The sequence below is a fragment of the Phyllobates terribilis genome, unplaced genomic scaffold, assembly GCF_046119375.1.
Source record: "Phyllobates terribilis strain yellow unplaced genomic scaffold, ASM4611937v1 Scaffold_5__5_contigs__length_657084704, whole genome shotgun sequence".
Lineage (NCBI taxonomy): Eukaryota > Metazoa > Chordata > Amphibia > Anura > Dendrobatidae > Phyllobates > Phyllobates terribilis.
Genome location: NW_027362765.1, coordinates 86689830 through 86707072, shown reverse-complemented (window position 1 = coordinate 86707072; position 17243 = coordinate 86689830). Strand labels below are relative to the sequence as shown.

Sequence of the window (17243 nt, the reverse complement as noted above, 5' to 3'; positions counted from 1 at the left end):
CTATGGACTTTATAACTGACCTTCCCCCCTCTGAGGGTTTTACTGTCATCTGGGTGGTCGTGGACCGTTTTAGCAAGATGTGTCACTTGGTTCCTTTCGTCAAACTGCCCTGCGCTAAAACTCTCGCTAAGGCCTTTGTCAAGGAAATTGTCAGACTTCATGGCGTTCCTACTGACATTGTTTCTGATAGGGGTCCTCAGTTCGTGGCTCGTTTTTGGCGTGCCTTTTGTGATAGGTTGGGAGTTCATTTGTCGTTCTCGTCCGGATATCATCCTGAATCTAATGGCCAGACAGAAAGGAAAAACCAGGATGTTGAGCAGTTCTTGCGTTGTTTTGTGGCAGACAATCAAGAGGGGTGGTCTGAGTTTCTGCCACTTGCTGAATTTGCTCTGAACAATCATACATCTTCTTCTGCTGGTTGTTCGCCTTTTTTTTGTTGTTCTGGGAGACATCCGTCGTTTGGGTCGTTCTCCAAGTTGGGATCTGCCGTGCCTGAGGAGGAGAATTTTTCCGGTGATTTGGAGAGAGTTTGGACGGATGTGCGTGGTAATCTTCAGGAGGCCAACAGAAAATCTAAAGACTACTTTGATAGGAAACGACAGGAGGTTTTGTTCGCTGTTGGTGACATGGTTTGGTTGTCCTCTAGGAATCTGCGGTTGAGGATTCCTTCAAAGAAATTGGGTCCCAAGTTTGTAGGGCCCTTTAAGGTGCTTCAGGTTGTCAACCAATCTGCTGTTAGGTTGGAGGTTCCTACCTCCTGGAGAATTAATCCGGTATTTCATGTCTCTCTGTTGAAAAAAGCTGTTGTATCGGATTGTGACGCCTCTGCCTCTGTTCCTCCGGTGGTGGAGGACGGGGAATATGAAATTTCTCGCATCCTTAACTCTAGACGGTATAGAGGTAGTTTGCAGTATCTTGTGGCCTGGAAAGGTTTCGGTCCCGAGGATAACTCTTGGGTGAGGTCGGATGATGTTTCCGCGTCCAGACTTATCAGAGCTTTTCACAGGAGATTTCCTGATAAGCCTGGTCCTAGGGGATCCGGAGGATCCTCTTAGAAGGGGGGGGTACTGTTAGAACCTTGCTCTTAGGTTTTTTTTCCTTTGCTGGTCACATGACCTTGTTGGTCTATTTAATCCTGCTCCGCCCTTCTGGCTTTGCTGGACTTCATTGTATATCTACTTTCTAGCTAGCCTGTGCTCTGTATCTAACTCTGTTAGTTTGCTTGGTCTACGGACCTCTATGTTCTATATATGTTGTTTGTTCGTCTGTCTGCTACTATTTCTGTTAGGAGGTGTCCATTTTCCTCCCAGTCCTTAGTACTTGTAGGGATTCCTTCCCCACATCTATAGGTCTCCGTACAGACTAGCTTAGGACTTTAGCAGGTCTGATCGCAGGATCAGGTCCCCTGTTACATCGTAGGGATTCAGCTGAGTTCTATCGTAGGGACAGATCTCCTCTCTTTCCTTAGCTCTGGTAGCAGAACATAACAGATGGAGGCTGAAGAAGAGGAGGAGGCTAAGGAGGATGAGGTGCAGGAGCTGTACACCATGGGGGCAACCCTGATTGACCTAGGGCCCGCAATCCTTGGCATTGGGAGGACGTGTTCCGTCCCAAGGTCCGACTGGGTCCCGGCTTCCACTATGTTAACCCAGTATGCCGTCAACAAGATGTACCGTCTCTGCCCACAAGCACTTGTCCATGTGTCCGTGGTTAGGTGGACTTTCCCGGTAACTGCGTTGTTGAGGGCACGGCTAATGTTTTGGGACATGTGCTTGTGTAATGCGGGGACACTGGGAGAACTAGTGGTGGCTGGGGACCGAGTACCGAGGGATGGCCGCCGCCATCAGGTTGCGGTATGCTTCTGTCTCCACGAGCCTAAAAGGCAACATTTCAAGCGCAAGCAGTCGTGAAATGTGAGAATTTAGTAGTGTGGCTTGTGGGGCGTTGGCTGCATATTTGCGCTTGCATTCCAAAGACTGGGGTATGGACAATTGAACGCTGTGCTGGGAAAAGGACATGGATGTGCTTCCTGATGCTGCTACTTGAGAGTGTGCAACGACAGGTGCAGGGCAGGAGGCATCTTCACATGCACCATGGACAGGGGATTGGCTTGCATGCACAACAGCGGAAGAAGCAATGGTGCCACCCGCAGACACTGTTCCTGGACCCTGGGGTTCAGCCCACAAAGTCGGGTGCTTTGCTGCCATGTGCCTGATCATGCTGGTGGTGGTCAGGCTGGTCGTTTTGCCACCCCTGCTGATGCTGGCCTGGCAGGTGGTGCAAATCGTCTTTTTGGGGTTATCGGCAGAGTCTTTAAAAAACAACCAGACTCGGGAAGACCTGACAGTTGTACTGGCAACTTCCTTCGTGCTGGTGTTATGGGGAACGGTTGCCTGCCTTCTGTCTGTGGCCACCACACTGCTTCTTCCTGCCTGTTTGGGTGCTCTGCCTCCCTTCCCCTGTGCACTGCTGTCCTCACTCTGCATGTCCTCCTGCCAGGTTGGGTCAGTTACTATATCATCCACCACCTCGTCTTCCACTTCTGCACCCTGGTCCTCCTCCTGACTTTCTGGCAATTGTGTCTCATCATCGTCCAGCTCTTGTGACACTTTCCCACGGTCGCCTTCGTGTGACCGTGGCTGCTCAAATATTTGGGAATCGCTACATGCGATCTCCTCTTGCCCCGCTTCAAGTGGATCGGGCGAGAAGCCTGAATCTATAAATGGAAAAGTGAACAGCTCTTCAGAGTGTCCAAATGTGGGATCAGTTGTCTCCGGACACTCGGCATGGTGGGAGGAAGGAGGATCAGGTTGAGGAATATGCGGTCTAGACACACGGCTACTGAGACTTGACCGTGTGGAAGTCAGGGTGGTGGTGAGGGCGAGTACCAAGTACTTGCGAGTATGCTCGCTCATCACTAATCAGGATAACTGAATGGAATGATGCCAGATATACGTAAAATCTTATCATGGATTTCTACAGGGTTAAGACAGAGGCGTAAAAAGGGTATAATCTTTAACATAATATGAAATCAGCTTCCAGGAAACATCTATTTGCAAGAGACCTAGATGACACAGGAACTGATGATATTTCTTAGCACATGGATTGATGGAATCTTTTCATGTAGCATTGAATTAGTATTCCCGTAGAGTCTACGTTGATACAAAAGAAATATTATTATAGTAATAATGGAAAGTTAAAGTGATTCTAAAAGATTATATGTTTTCCTGGACTGTAAAATCTATGGGGTTAAAGCCTTTTAAAATAGAAGTAATAGTTTTATCAGATCACGTGCCAAGGGGGAAGGTATCTTCACTACAAAAATGTAAGATACAGGGGTGTACACAAGGAGATTGCAATAAGTCCCCAACCCACTCTGAATAGCCTAAAAAATACCTTTTATAATTCCCCGCATCTGACACGGTCCAACGGGCATCACTTGCTCTGGTGCCTCCTCTATCCTTGCAATCTCTGTCCTCCTTCCAATGGCGTAACTAAAGTCTGATGGGCCTCTGTGCAAGATTTGGACTGGGACACCCCACTCTGAATAAATTATATATATATATATATATATATATATGCGTCCTCTTTACTGGTATATATGTCCCTTATCCTGGCCTCATTTTGGTACATATAGCCCCCATCCTGGTATATATATCACCTGTTCTGCTGCTATTCTTTAATGTACAGAAGAAAATAAACATTATTCTCACCAGGGGCATACATAGAAGTCATGGGGCTCCATAGAAGAAGCATAATGCACCCCCCATAGTCCTCTATATAGTATAATGCATCCCATAGTCCTCCATATAATATACTGCACAGCACATAGTCATCCATGTAGTATAATGACCAGCCCATAGTCCTCCATAAACTATAATGCACAGCCCATAGTCATCCATAAAGTATAATGCACCCCATATTCATCCATAAAGTATAATGTACCCCCCATAGTCATACATAACGTATAATACACCCTCATAGTCATCCATAAAGTATAATGCACCCCAATGTCATCCATAAAGTATAATGCACAGTCCATAGCCCTCCATATAATATAATGCGCCCCATAGTCATCCATAGTAGTATAATGCACCCCATGTGCATCCTATAAAGTATAATGCACAGTCCACAGTCCTCTATAAACTATAATGCACCCCAATAGTCATCATATATAGTATAATGCAATGCACCACAATTGTCATCCATAGTAGTATTACTATTGCTGATTTAAAAAAACAACAAAACTTACCATTGCTTCGCTCCCACGCCGAGCGCATCACCTTGTGAAGCCAGCAGCTGACTTTGGCTTACAATGATGAGAGCATGTGATGTCACTGTCATGCGCCCTGTCACGTGCACACCGACATCAGCTGCTGGCCTCTGATTGGCCGGCAGCGTGTATTGTGGCGCGCACCGCAATGCACTTCAACAGTATGTGTGTCCTTTTTCAGGCGAGTTCCTGGCGAAATCAACCTAAAAAAGACACTCTGTGCACATACAATCCAATATTATTCCAGAATGTGATACAGGGTTATAACAACCTCCATAATTTGCTCACCAAAGCTTTTAACTTCCTAGACTGTATGGACATCTTGCCTGGCTTCCAAGAATAATGCAAAACAATTGCAAAAAGTTTAACTCTGTGCTTCTGCGGTCTATGAAGCCCCTGTTGAAATGTGGGAACGTGATTTCTAATGCTTCCTGTTTTCGGAAACATCTGTTCTTAATCACGGCGTACAGGAATGCAAGACATACAAGTATGTCTATAAGACATAGCGGTTCGATCACAGTATATTCCATTTTAAAGCCGGAGTGACAAAAGAAAAAGACAAAAACTGGATACTCTAAAAAAGTATGTATCAGCATAGCAAATCTACTTTGATTCCCTTTTTTTGCCATTACAGCAGCCACAAATAAGTTTCTGTTTAATCAATAGACATTTTTTTCACTTGAATACATAGAAAACTCCCCACGATTTTTGGAATTGTGTTTTGTCATTTTTTAAAATTTCATATTTCATAGTTGATGACCAGTTGAATTCACTCATCAGGTTATCTCACCTATGAGGAGACCTGAATAGTGTAGTTTTTTTTTATATATATTGTTTGTGCACAAAAAATATTTGATTTGTTCTTGTATTTTGATTTTTGGGTTGGGGACATGTTTTATTTTTTATTTATACTTTTTTTTTTATTATTCATAGCCCCAGTTACAGGAGGAATTGGCTCATTGTTATGACATAAGCGATTGGTATAGCTGATCTGGGTGTTCCAGATCTGCTATTTTGGGAAGATACCCTGCGATCATGTCATCACCAGGTCCACTATAGATGCAGAAAGAGTACTATGCACCAAAAACCTTAAATACATACACATAATGGTTGGCATCCGAAAATCATCAAATACATATTGCATTACATAATGAATGGAGACCTATTAAGAAATGTGTTAGTAGAAGGATGGTACCTATTTCAGGCAGATCAGGATAATATAGAGCAGCTAATTTGGTTCTTCTCTTTAATACGGGAGAGGTGCATGCGTAGCGATTGAAGTTGAACGAATTGATTCATAATCAAATGCATCATGAATTTTTCCAAATATTCGGTTTAGGCAGAATCCAAATTATTTGGGATTCTATTTGCATGAATTCAGCAAAATGGAAGCCGGCTGGATTGATTCTTTTTAAAGTCGGGAAAGGGTTAAAAATGAATAAAAGATTATACTCAATTCTTCCTGTCAATGACATGCGTTGTCCCCCTCCATGACCACTTGATTAGTGCTCAGTACTGGAAGGTCTGCACCAAAGAGAAGATCGACATGAAGACCAAACTGAAGCTAGTAGAGGACCGGTAGGGAAGCTGTGATGATACGACGATGATTTTAAAAAAAAAACATCTAGACCTCTGCTTATTATACTTTGCGGTCTGGACAGAATCTAGTACCCGTAACTGGTAATATTACAATTTTCAAGAAAGTCATCCAGGCCCTTCTTGAATTTTAGTAGTTAACCAACATAAAATACAGTAAAGAATCTATGTTTGTGATTATGATTAAACCTTCTGTCCTCTAGATGTAGAGGATGCTTCCTTGTCCCTATGGAAGTCTTAAAATCATTAGAAAAATCTCTGTATTTTCCCCTCATATATTTGTACATTGTAATAAGATTGCCTCTAAGCCTTCTGAATAACCCCAAGTTTAATAACATATCTTGATATTGCAGTTCACAAATTCCCTTAATAATGTTGGCCGCTCTTTTTTGCACCCCCTCTAGTTCACCTATGTTCTTCTTATAGACCGGAGACCAAAATCATATTTTTAAGTGTGCCTGCACTAGTGAATTGTATACAGGCAAAACTATGTTCTCATCCTGAGCATCTATGCCTCTTTTAATGCATACCATTATTTTATTAGCCTTGGCAGCAGCTTCCTGGCTCTGGTCACTGAATTTGAGTTTGCTATACGCCCATACACCCATGTCTTTTTCAGTGACAGTAAAACCCAGTGTTTTACAATTTACAATTTTATATAATTATATATTTTATTTCCTATGCTCAAGTGCATAACCTTACATTCATCTTCATTAAACTTCAATTGCCAATACTTAACCCAAGCCTCCAACTTACATAAATCCTTCTGCAATATTAAATTATCTTCCTCTGTGTTGATTGCCCTGTAGAGTTTAGCACCATCTGTAAATATTGAAATTCTATTCTGTATGCCCCTTACAAGGTCATTAATAAATATGTTGAAAAGAAGAGGGCCGAATACTGACCCCTGTGGTACCCCACTGTTAACTGTGACACTATTCAAGTATGATCCATTAATAACCATTCTTTGTTTCCTATCCTAAGCCAGTTAACCCAGTTACACATATTTTCCCCAAGTCCCATTATTCTCATTTTACGTACCAACTTTTATGTGGCACCATATCAAATGGTATCAATGGTCCGATAGGGAGGAGGAGAACTTGTCATTAAGTAGTAAATGATGCTACTTTGAATGAGTTCAGACTTAAAATATAAAACCTGTTGATAAAAAATGTTGAGATCAGCAGCTAACACTCGGTATTCAATGTTCAATGTTTTTTTTTTCTAACTATAAGATTTTGGTTTTAGATAAAATACACATTTTTGGGTGATTCTGGATGACTCAATTGATTGTCATCACTGCAGAAGATTTAGTGTGGAGATGTCTTTTGTAATAACTTTTTTCAATTTATTTAATCTCTAGTTACAAGTTTTGGGAAGCTGTTCAGACTGTACTTTTGTAAAGTCTGATAAAGGGAAACTACCCCCAAAAGGCATCACTTAGAATTTAAATAAAGGAAAACTTTTCATTACAAACTACATCTCCAAAGTGAATCTTCTGCATTGCTGGCAACAACCCATTGGGTTATCCAGTATTGTCCAAAAGGTGTATTTTCTCCATCATTTTCTTAAAACTCTTCGGGGAGCATCACTAGCCCTATTTGTCTCCAACTAAGGATCCTTCACTTGTACACTGGGTAGCATTCATGAAACCCATTACTCCTTTCTCACAAGAAATATAACTACTTAGACAAGTTGAGTAGCCCATTGTTGACTTTGGTACTGTAAAGCTGCCATCCTCTGTTTTATTTTTGCTTTCTTCCTAACACAATTTTTTGAACAAAGCACTTGTAAATCTTGGGAAATTTTTCTTATGGTTTCCCAACATACTGCAATTACTATGATTTTGCATATTTTACAGGTTCCTCTTTATAAAAAAAAGCATCAAATGGCAGGAACTGTTGTTAAGAGTTCATCTTGACCATATAACTAGAAACACATTTTTCAAAACGACGGGAATATTTTACTCATTCTAAAGAACCAATGGTACAACTCAAGGACAAGCTAAAATCATTTCAACCACAACTTGCAGAACATCCTAAGAAGGCACTCGTATGTTCTGCTGATCATTCCTTTTTTAGAAGACCACCCCCCAAGCGACTAATGGTCACAAAAAGGAAAATGAGGACCACCGCAATCATGCCTGCTCCAAATAAATGGTGCAAAGCCAAATCAACTACTAACACTAGTGATGAGCGAATCGATTAGAAGCAAATCAAATTTAAAAGAATAATCTGGATACACTAGAATTCACTCAGACGAATCTAGAAAAATTACTTTACCGGGAAGGAGGTTAAATAGATCTTATATCCATACCTCTCCCACCGCCACCGGGTCTCTAGTTGACTTTTCTAAATTCTTTCTTCCATCCCAGTGAATCTTCCATTCACTAAGTTTCACGTGAAACATGCAGTAGGATGTACTTCAGTTATGTACTTGTCATTACATGGGGGTTAGTGAATGGAAGGAAGAAAGAAAATATAAAAGAGAAGGTCAATAAAAAACACCTGTTATACATTATCTGTTAAAAATACACTGTGTTCCAAATTATTATGCAAATAATATTTTCTCAGATTTTCCCAAATTACCTATATGAATTGCAGTCATTGTAATTTTCCAGTCAAATAACTATTAGAGTACATTTGAAAGGTTTTTGTACAAACTGCCTATGATAACAGTATATTTTCAAAAAAATAAAACACTCAAACTGCACTCAAAATGCATGTTCCAAATTATTATGCACAGCAGAGTTTTCAACCTTTTCATTTTAATAAAGAACAAAAAAATGGTCATTTTTGAAATTATAAGCATTAGCAGGTTATTACAAACTGAAATCGAACAGTTTTCAACTCAAAACTTTATTCTAGGTGATGTAACATTTGCACATAGGACTAGTGTTGAGCGAGCACTAAAATGCTCGGGTGCTCGAAGCTCGGGCCGAGCTCACTGTGATACTCGGGTACTCGACCCGAGCAACGAGCCCAATGTTAGTCTATGGGAGACCCGAACATTTTTGCGGCGGCTCCCCCGGCAGTCTGTAGAAAGCCTAAAAAGTGCCCAAAACGATAGTGACAGTGCTCAAATGACATGGGGACAGCATGGGGATCGCCCCGGAAGCATTTCTGACCCCCAGGTCACTGCTGTCAACAATGTGGTCAGAGGTATTAAGCCACTTTTACAGGCTCACAATAAAACGTTCAAAAACGAAAGTGAAAGTGCTTTCCTGTGAAATATGTTAACCCCTTAACGACCATGGGTCTTTCTGTTTTTGTGTTTTCCTTTTTTGCTCCCCTTCTTCCCAGAGCCAGAACTTTTTTAATTTTCGTTCAATATGGCCATGTGAGGGCTTATTTTTTGCGGGACGAGTTGTACTTTTAAACACCATCACTGGTTTTACCATATCGTGTGCTGGAAAATGGGAAAAAAATTCCAAGTGCAGTGAAACTGCAAAAAAAATGCAATTCCACAGTTGTTTTTTGGGTCCTTTTTTTACCACGTTCACAGATTGCTAAAACTGACCTGCCATCATTATTTTCCAGGTCGTTACGAGTTCATAGACACCAAACATGTATAGGTTCTTTTTTATTTAAGTGGTGAAAAAAAAATCCAAAGCTTGCTAAAAAAACCCAAAAAAATGACGCCATTTTCCGAGACCCTTAGCTTCTCCATTTTTCGGGATCTGGGGCCAGGTGAGGGCTTATTTTTTGCGTGCCGGGCTGACGTTTTTATTGATACCATTTTGGGGTAGATCGGATGTTTTGATCGCCCGTTATTGCATTTTATTGCAAAGTTGTAGCGACCAAAATAACTTAATTCTGGCGTTTAAATTTTTTTTCTCGTTACGCCGTTTACTGATTGTATTAATTCTTCTTTTATATTGATAGATCGGGCGATTCTGAACGCGGCGATACCAAATATGTGTATGTGGTTTTTTTTTTATATATATATATTTTATTTTGAATGGGGCGAATGGGGGGTGACTTAAACTTTTATATATTTTTTATTTTTTTTAAAAACTTTTTTTTTACACTTTCTGCTTGCTTCTATAGTCTCCAGAGGAGACTAGAAGCAGCAGTTGTCTGATTGCTTCTACTGCATACAAGCGATGAGCAGATCGCTTGTATGCAGGAGAAATGCTCACTTGCTATGAGCGCTGATCACTAGGTGGCGCTCATAGCAATTGAGACATGACAACCACAGGCGTCTGCTGCAGACCCTGAGTTGTCATGCCCACCCATTGGTGACCCGCGATCACGTGACGGGGTCACTGATGGGCGTGGCTTAGGACTCCCGGAAGCGCGAGTTAAATGCCACTGTCAGAGATTTAACATGTTAACAGCCGCGGGTGGATTGCGATTCCAATAATCAGCTGACATGTGCTCGCTTCAGTGCGGGCTCACCGCCGGAGCCCCCGCTGAACCGGCCTTCCCGACCTGGTGCGTACTATTACTGACCAGGTCGGAAAGAGGTTAAGGAACATCCTTTCCAGGGTAAAGACTTGTGTATAAGGTAAAATAAATAACCAAAAACAAAAATACTCCTCCACACCTTGGGCTATGTTCACAAGTAGCATTTTTTATGCGTTTTTGCACGTTTGTATTGCTTTCAACCGTGACAAATGCATTCACCGGGAAATGTCATTTTAACATTTTACAACCTTATCTGGCCATGTGCTGTGTGACACATGCATACAGTGCTAAAAAGACATGGGAACAGCATGGGGAAGACCCCTGAAAGCATCTCTGTCACCCAGGTCACTGCCTAAAAGTGTGCCCATCAGAAGTGATCCTTGCCGCATCAGAAGATGCAGACTTGCAACTATCCCCGTGCAAGTCCTTGTCCCAGGGCAGTGTTCAATTGTACCTCCCCCATAACTTGCAATACAAGCGCAAGTATGCAGCCTGCCACCCACCCACCCCCAGGCTGCAATACCATACTGCTAGCTTGCTTGCACTTGAAATTGGGCCTTTTAGGCATGTGGAGATGGAATCTGGCCACCACGTCATGGGTGCGTCGGTAGCCTGGTATTCATACTCAGTCCCCAGCCGCCTGGCGGCCCGGTGTCCAAGCTTGGTCCCCAGCCACCAGGGGGCGGCCGGGTGTCCATACTCAGTCCCCAGCCGCCCCGCGGCCGGGTGCCCCCACACAGTCCCCAGCTGCGTGGGGGTGGCCGGGTGTCCATAAACGGTCCCCAGGCGCCCCTATTTGTCCCAGTGCGCCTTATACACAAGCGCGCATACCAAAACAATACCTGTGCCCTCCCCAGTGCATTTAGTGGGAAGGACAGCCTAACCACAAACACGTAGACAAGTGAATGTGGCCAGAAATGGTCCATCTCACTGACGCCTTCACACTGGGTTAATATTGTGGAAGCCGGGACACAGTTGGACACTGGGATGCAACACGTCCTCCAGACATAGAGGATTGCGGGTCCTGGGTCAATCAGGCTTCAACACAAAGTTCAGAAGGTAGACAGCAGCAGTGGTCGGCCTCCTACACAACAAGTAAATTATTCATGATCATGAGGCCATCCACCTCCTTAGCTTTCTGTTCCTTGGAATGCAAGCGCATGTATGTAGTAGCAGCTAGGCCTGAGGTGGTTAGCGTTTTGGCGCATATTCTACCTCCTTCCAGGATTGCTGGATGTTTTCCTGTTACTATCCCAGTTCTATGACTCCCGTTAAAACAAAGCTTCAGGTGATGAATGATGGATGAGGTGGTGGCAAAGGAGAAAGAGCAGGAGGAACAGGGACCATTCACATCAATATCAGGCCAGCCAACCACACATGTCTTGTAGGATATGTTTCTGTACCAAAAGGAGTGGTTCAGCTACACAGTTATAAGGCATACAGTGAATGCAATGCCTAACAAAAATTTCGAGGCACTCCAATGCCCCTTGGAAGTGACATGGAGGTCAGAGGGCCTTAACTAAACCGTTTTTTCCATTTATAGCAACTGGGTCTCCTGTACACTGTTGGCCTAAGCAGGGAATGGAAGGCTTTCCAAAAATTATTAGGCACTGCAATGCCCCTTGAAACAGACGTGGATTACAGCGTATTAAAAACCTTCTACCCATTATTGGGGAGTGGGTCTCCCTTAGTGTTCGCCTATGCATTGAAAAGCAAAAGCTGACAAAAATTAGGAGGAAATGCAATGCCCGTTGCAAGAGTCGTGGAGGTTAGAGGTAATTAAAAACAACATGTCAATGCCCCTTGGAAGAGCTGTGGAGTTCAGAGTGGTTTAACAAGACGGTTTTAATGCCCCTTAGAAGAGACGTGGAGTTCAGAGTGGTTTAACAAGACAGTTTTAATGCCCCTTGGAAGAGATGTGGAGGTCGCAGTAGCTTAACAAGACGGTTTTAATGCCCCTTGGAAGAGTGGTGGAGGTCGCAGTGGAATAAAAAGACAATATCAATGCCCCTTGGAAGAGTGGTGGAGGTTACAATGGAATAAAAAGACAATATCAACGCCCTGTGGAAGAGACGTGGAGGTCACAGTAGCTTAACAAGACGCTTTTAATGCCCCTTGGAAGAGTGGTGGAGGTCGCAGTGGAATAAAAAGACAATATTAACGACCCTTGGAAGAGACGTGGAGGTCACAGTAGCTTAACAAGACGATTTTAATGCCACTTACAAGAGCCATGCAGTACAGCATATTAAAAACATTATTCCCATTATTGGGGAGTGGGTCTCCCATAGTCTTTGCCTATGCCTTGCAAGCAAAAGCTGCCAAAAATTAGGACAGAGGAACTTGCAATGCCCCTTACAAGAGCCATGCAGTACAGCATATTACAAACATAAGTCCCATTATTGGGGAGTGGGTCTCCCATAGTATTTGCTTATGCTTTTGACGCGCCCCCAGGGCCATGTTCAGGGGATACCCGGAGCCGGATCTGGATAGGGGTAGTAGTCCTTGTGGCGGTGACCCGGTCCGTGCCCAGGGTGTCAAACTAAGTGGCAGTCTATGGCAGTAGATGTTAACTTGGATGTCGACTACGCCACCCGTTGAGTACGGCTTTGCAGCCGCCGCTGCAGAACAGTCCGCTGAGGCCGGTGGTATGGGTGCAGCGATGATGGTATAACCCCGAACGGGAGGGGTATGGCCTCAGGGCAGCAGGTGAAGATGATGGGGGTTGTGACGGTCAGTAAGAAGAGTCAGAGTCAGGAGATGCAGTTTCAGGGGTTTTACTCACAAGTGTTCTCTCAGTCACTCTGGCCTTGAGTGACCACCCGAGCCGTGCTGCGTCCACCAGGTCCTGGACTCGGCTAACCCCCAGGCAGTTCTGAAGCGTGGTCCTGAGCTCCCTTCTCTCTCTCTGTCTCTGGCCGTTCCCACCAGGGATCCACCTTTGGCCGGCTCCCTCGGGTCTCTTAGTGGTCAAGCCTCCTCTGGGCTCCCTGACCCTATACTTGGTGTGCCTTTCTCGTGGATTTGGTGAGGGTCGTGGCAAATCTTGACCACGACCTCCGGTTCCTGGCTGAGGATAAGTGGCCTCCACCAGTTCGGGTTCCGGTACCCGTGTCCGCCAACCCTTCACCCTTTCTGGTCTGTTTCTGGGTTCTTGGGGTTCCCTCTATCTTTCTCTCTGGGTCCTTCTTTCTCCTCTCTCCTCTGCAGGCTTGGCTCTGGAGCTGGGCCCAGCCGGAGCCACAGCTCCCTGTCAGCCCTCCTGGCTGAACTCCTCTGCTCTGCTCCTCAGGCTAAAAAGACCCTGTCCTAAGATGGTGCCCACCATATATACTTCCTCTATGTGTGAGCCCAGGTGACTAGCACCCAATGAGCTCCTAGCTTTACCCAGACTACTCCCCCTATCTGCCCCTACACTACTGGGATGTTCCACCCCCCTCCCACTCCAGCCAGGGACAGACGCTGTCGTACCTGCACATATACTGGTGGGAGTACCGTAGTTCTGTCCCCCGGAAATGGGATGTATGTAGTGCATGCAGCCTACTGAGCTCAGTCCCACACTCCATCCTTACCCGGGAGTGGAATATCACACCTCTGGGTCGAGGTGCAATACCCCTGTAGCAGCCGAATCCTCAGGGTGCTACACTTTTCCAGCAAAAGCTGCCAAAAATTAGGACGGAGCAACTTGCAATGCCCCTTACAAGAGCCATGCAGTACAGCATATTACAAACATAAGTCCCATTATTGGGGAGTGGTTGTCCCATAGTATTTGCTTATGCCTTGCAAGCAAAAGCTGCCAAAAATTAGGACGGAGCAACTTGCAATGCCCCTTACAAGAGCCATGCAGTACAACATATTACAAACATAAGTCCCATTATTGGTGAGTGGGTCTCCCATAGTATTTGCTTATGCTTTCCCAGCAAAAGCTGCCAAAAATTAGGACGGAGCAACTTGCAATGCCCCTTACAAGAGCCATGCAGTACAGCATATTACAAACATAAGTCCCATTATTGGGGAGTGGGTCTCCCATAGTATTTGCTTATGCTTTCCCAGCAAAAGCTGCCAAAAATTAGGACGGAGCAACTTGCAATGCCCCTTAGAAGAGCCATGCAGTACAGCATATTACAAACATAAGTCCCATTATTGGGGAGTGGGTCTCCCATAGTATTTGCTTATGCTTTCCCAGCAAAAGCTGCCAAAAATTATGACGGAGCAACTTGCAATGCCCCTTACAAGAGCCATGCAGTACAGCATATTACAAACATAAGTCCCATTATTGGGGAGTGGGTGTCCCATAGTATTTGCTTATGCCTTGCAAGCAAAAGCTGCCAAAAATTAGGACGGAGCAACTTGCAATGCCCCTTACAAGAGTCATGCAGTACAGCATATTACAAACATAAGTCCCATTATTGGGGAGTGGGTGTCCCATGGTATTTGCTTATGCTTTCCCAGCAAAAGCTGCCAAAAATTAGGATGGAGCAACTTGCAATGCCCCTTACAAGAGCCATGCAGTGCAGCATATTACAAACATAAGTCCCATTATTGGGGAGTGGGTCTCCCATAGTATTTGCTTATGCTTTCCCAGCAAAAGCTGCCAAAAATTAGGACGGAGCAACTTGCAATGCCCCTTACAAGAGCCATGCAGTACAGCATGTTACAAACATAAGTCCCATTATTGGGGAGTGGGTGTCCCATAGTATTTGCTTATGCCTTGCAAGCAAAAGCTGCCAAAAATTAGGACGGAGCAACTTGCAATGCCCCTTACAAGAGCCATGCAGTACAGCATATTACAAACATAAGTCCCATTATTGGGGAGTGGGTCTCCCATAGTATTTGCTTATGCTTTCCCAGCAAAAGCTGCCAAAAATTAGGACGGAGCAACTTGCAATGCCCCTTACAAGAGCCATGCAGTACAGCATATTACAAACATAAGTCCCATTATTGGGGAGTGGGTCTCCCATAGTATTTGCTTATGCTTTCCCAGCAAAAGATGCCAAAAATTAGGACGGAGCAACTTGCAATGCCCCTTACAAGAGCCATGCAGTACAGCATATTACAAACATAAGTCCCATTATTGGGGAGTGGGTCTCCCATAGTATTTGCTTATGCTTTCCCAGCAAAAGCTGCCAAAAATTAGGACGGAGCAACTTGCAATGCCCCTTACAAGAGCCATGCAGTACAGCATATTACAAACATAAGTCCCATTATTGGGGAGTGGGTGTCCCATAGTATTTGCTTATGCCTTGCAAGCAAAAGCTGCCAAAAATTAGGACGGAGCAACTTGCAATGCCCCTTACAAGAGCCATGCAGTACAGCATATTACAAACATAAGTCCCATTATTGGGGAGTGGGTGTCCCATGGTATTTGCTTATGCTTTCCCAGCAAAAGCTGCCAAAAATTAGGATGGAGGAACTTGCAATGCTGGCACCCTGGTGGTATAGTGGTGGTGGAGGCTGAGGATAAGGAGAAGAAGATTAAACAGCCGAAACGAGGAAGCGTATACCCATGTGTGGGTGTGAAGCGGTGCATGTGAATACACCTCCCGAAATAACACAGTGGATTTGACTTTATGTTACTCTGCTGTCATTTGGTGGTGATGAGAAGTCTGGCCCAATCCAGCCCTTGTTCATTTTGATAAGGGTCAGCTTGTCAGCATTGTCAGTTGACAGGCGAGTGCGCTTATCAGTTATAATTCCCCCAGCGGCACTAAAAACACGCTCCGATAACACGCTAGCGGCAGGGCAGGCCAGGACCTCCAAGGCGTACAGAGCGAGTTCATTCCAAGTGTCCAGCTTGGATACCCAATAATTAAAAGACACAGAGGAATCATGGAGGACGCTGGTACGATCGGCAAGGTACTCCCTCACCATCTTTTGAAACTTTCCACTCCTTGTGAGAGTACCCCGCGCCTCAGGGCCTGTAAGCTGGGCGGGTGTCAGAAAACTGTCCCAGAACGTTGACAGTGTTCCCCTGCCTCTGCTGGATTGGAGTTGCATCTCTCTCGCCTGTACGCCTTGGTTGGGCAACGAACTGTGACCTCTGCCGCTAGCGTGTTCAGATGGGAATTTTTTTAAGAGTTCTGCAGCAAGGGCCTTCTGGTATTGCCCCATTTTTGTAGACCTCTCCACCTCAGGAATAAGAGAGTGAAAGTTCTCCTTGTAGCGGGGGTCTACAAGTGTCACCAACCAGTAATGACTGTCACCCAACATTTTGACAACGCGAGGGTCACGGTTAAGGCAGCGTAACATAAAGTCAGCCATGCGTGCCAGACTGGTAACGAGCAAGATTTCCGTGTCCTCACCAAGATGACGACTGACCATGCTCTCCTCCTCCTCCTCCTCTTCCTCCTCCCCCCTGTCCTCAGGCCACCCACGCTGAACCAACGGTATGACACTTGTACAGGTACTACCGTCTACAACGCATGATAGCAGCTCCTGTTCTTCCTCCTCCTCCTCCTCCTCTCCCTCATTGTCCCCCAATGCACGTTGGGATGAGATGAACCTGGGCTGTGTGTAATCGCCCGCTACGGCTTCTTGATCCATCTCATCATACTCTGGCTGCAATGCCTCCTCTTTAATTCTCTGCAGAGAGCGTTGCAAAAGACAGACAAGTGGGATACTGACACTAATGATGGCATCATCACCACTCACCATCTTGGTGGCCTCCTCAAAGTTTGTCAGGATGGTACATATGTCAGACATCCAGGTCCACTCCTGAGGTCTTATGTTTGGAGTCTGACCTGAATATCGACGGCCTTGTGGCAGCTGGTACTCCACAACTGCTCTCTTCTGCTCACAAATCCTTTGCAACATGTGGAGGGTAGAGTTCCAATGTGTGGGGACATCACACACCAGTCGGTGTGCCGGAAGCTGCAAACGCTGCTGCAACACAGCAAGGGCGGCGGAAGCTGTAGCCGACTTGCGAAAATGAGCTGACAGGCGGCGTACTTTCACGAGCAGATCTGGCA

At 44.8% G+C, this 17243-nt stretch overlaps 1 protein-coding gene across 5 annotated transcripts in view; it reads right to left on the bottom strand.

Annotated features, from left to right (window-relative positions):
• LOC141272144 (uncharacterized) overlaps nucleotides 1–17243 on the bottom strand; it is a 327412-nt gene that overhangs the window by 136961 nt on the left and 173208 nt on the right. The window contains exon 1 of one of the 5 annotated variants that reach the window (XR_012321980.1): nucleotides 4562–4717. The exons of 3 other annotated variants lie outside the window; for them this stretch is intronic. The gene's annotated coding sequence lies outside the window, so the exon portion shown is untranslated. Of the gene's footprint in view, nucleotides 1–4252; nucleotides 4522–4561; nucleotides 4718–17243 lie in introns of those variants that run through there. One more of the 5 variants, XR_012321982.1, reaches the window with a different exon arrangement.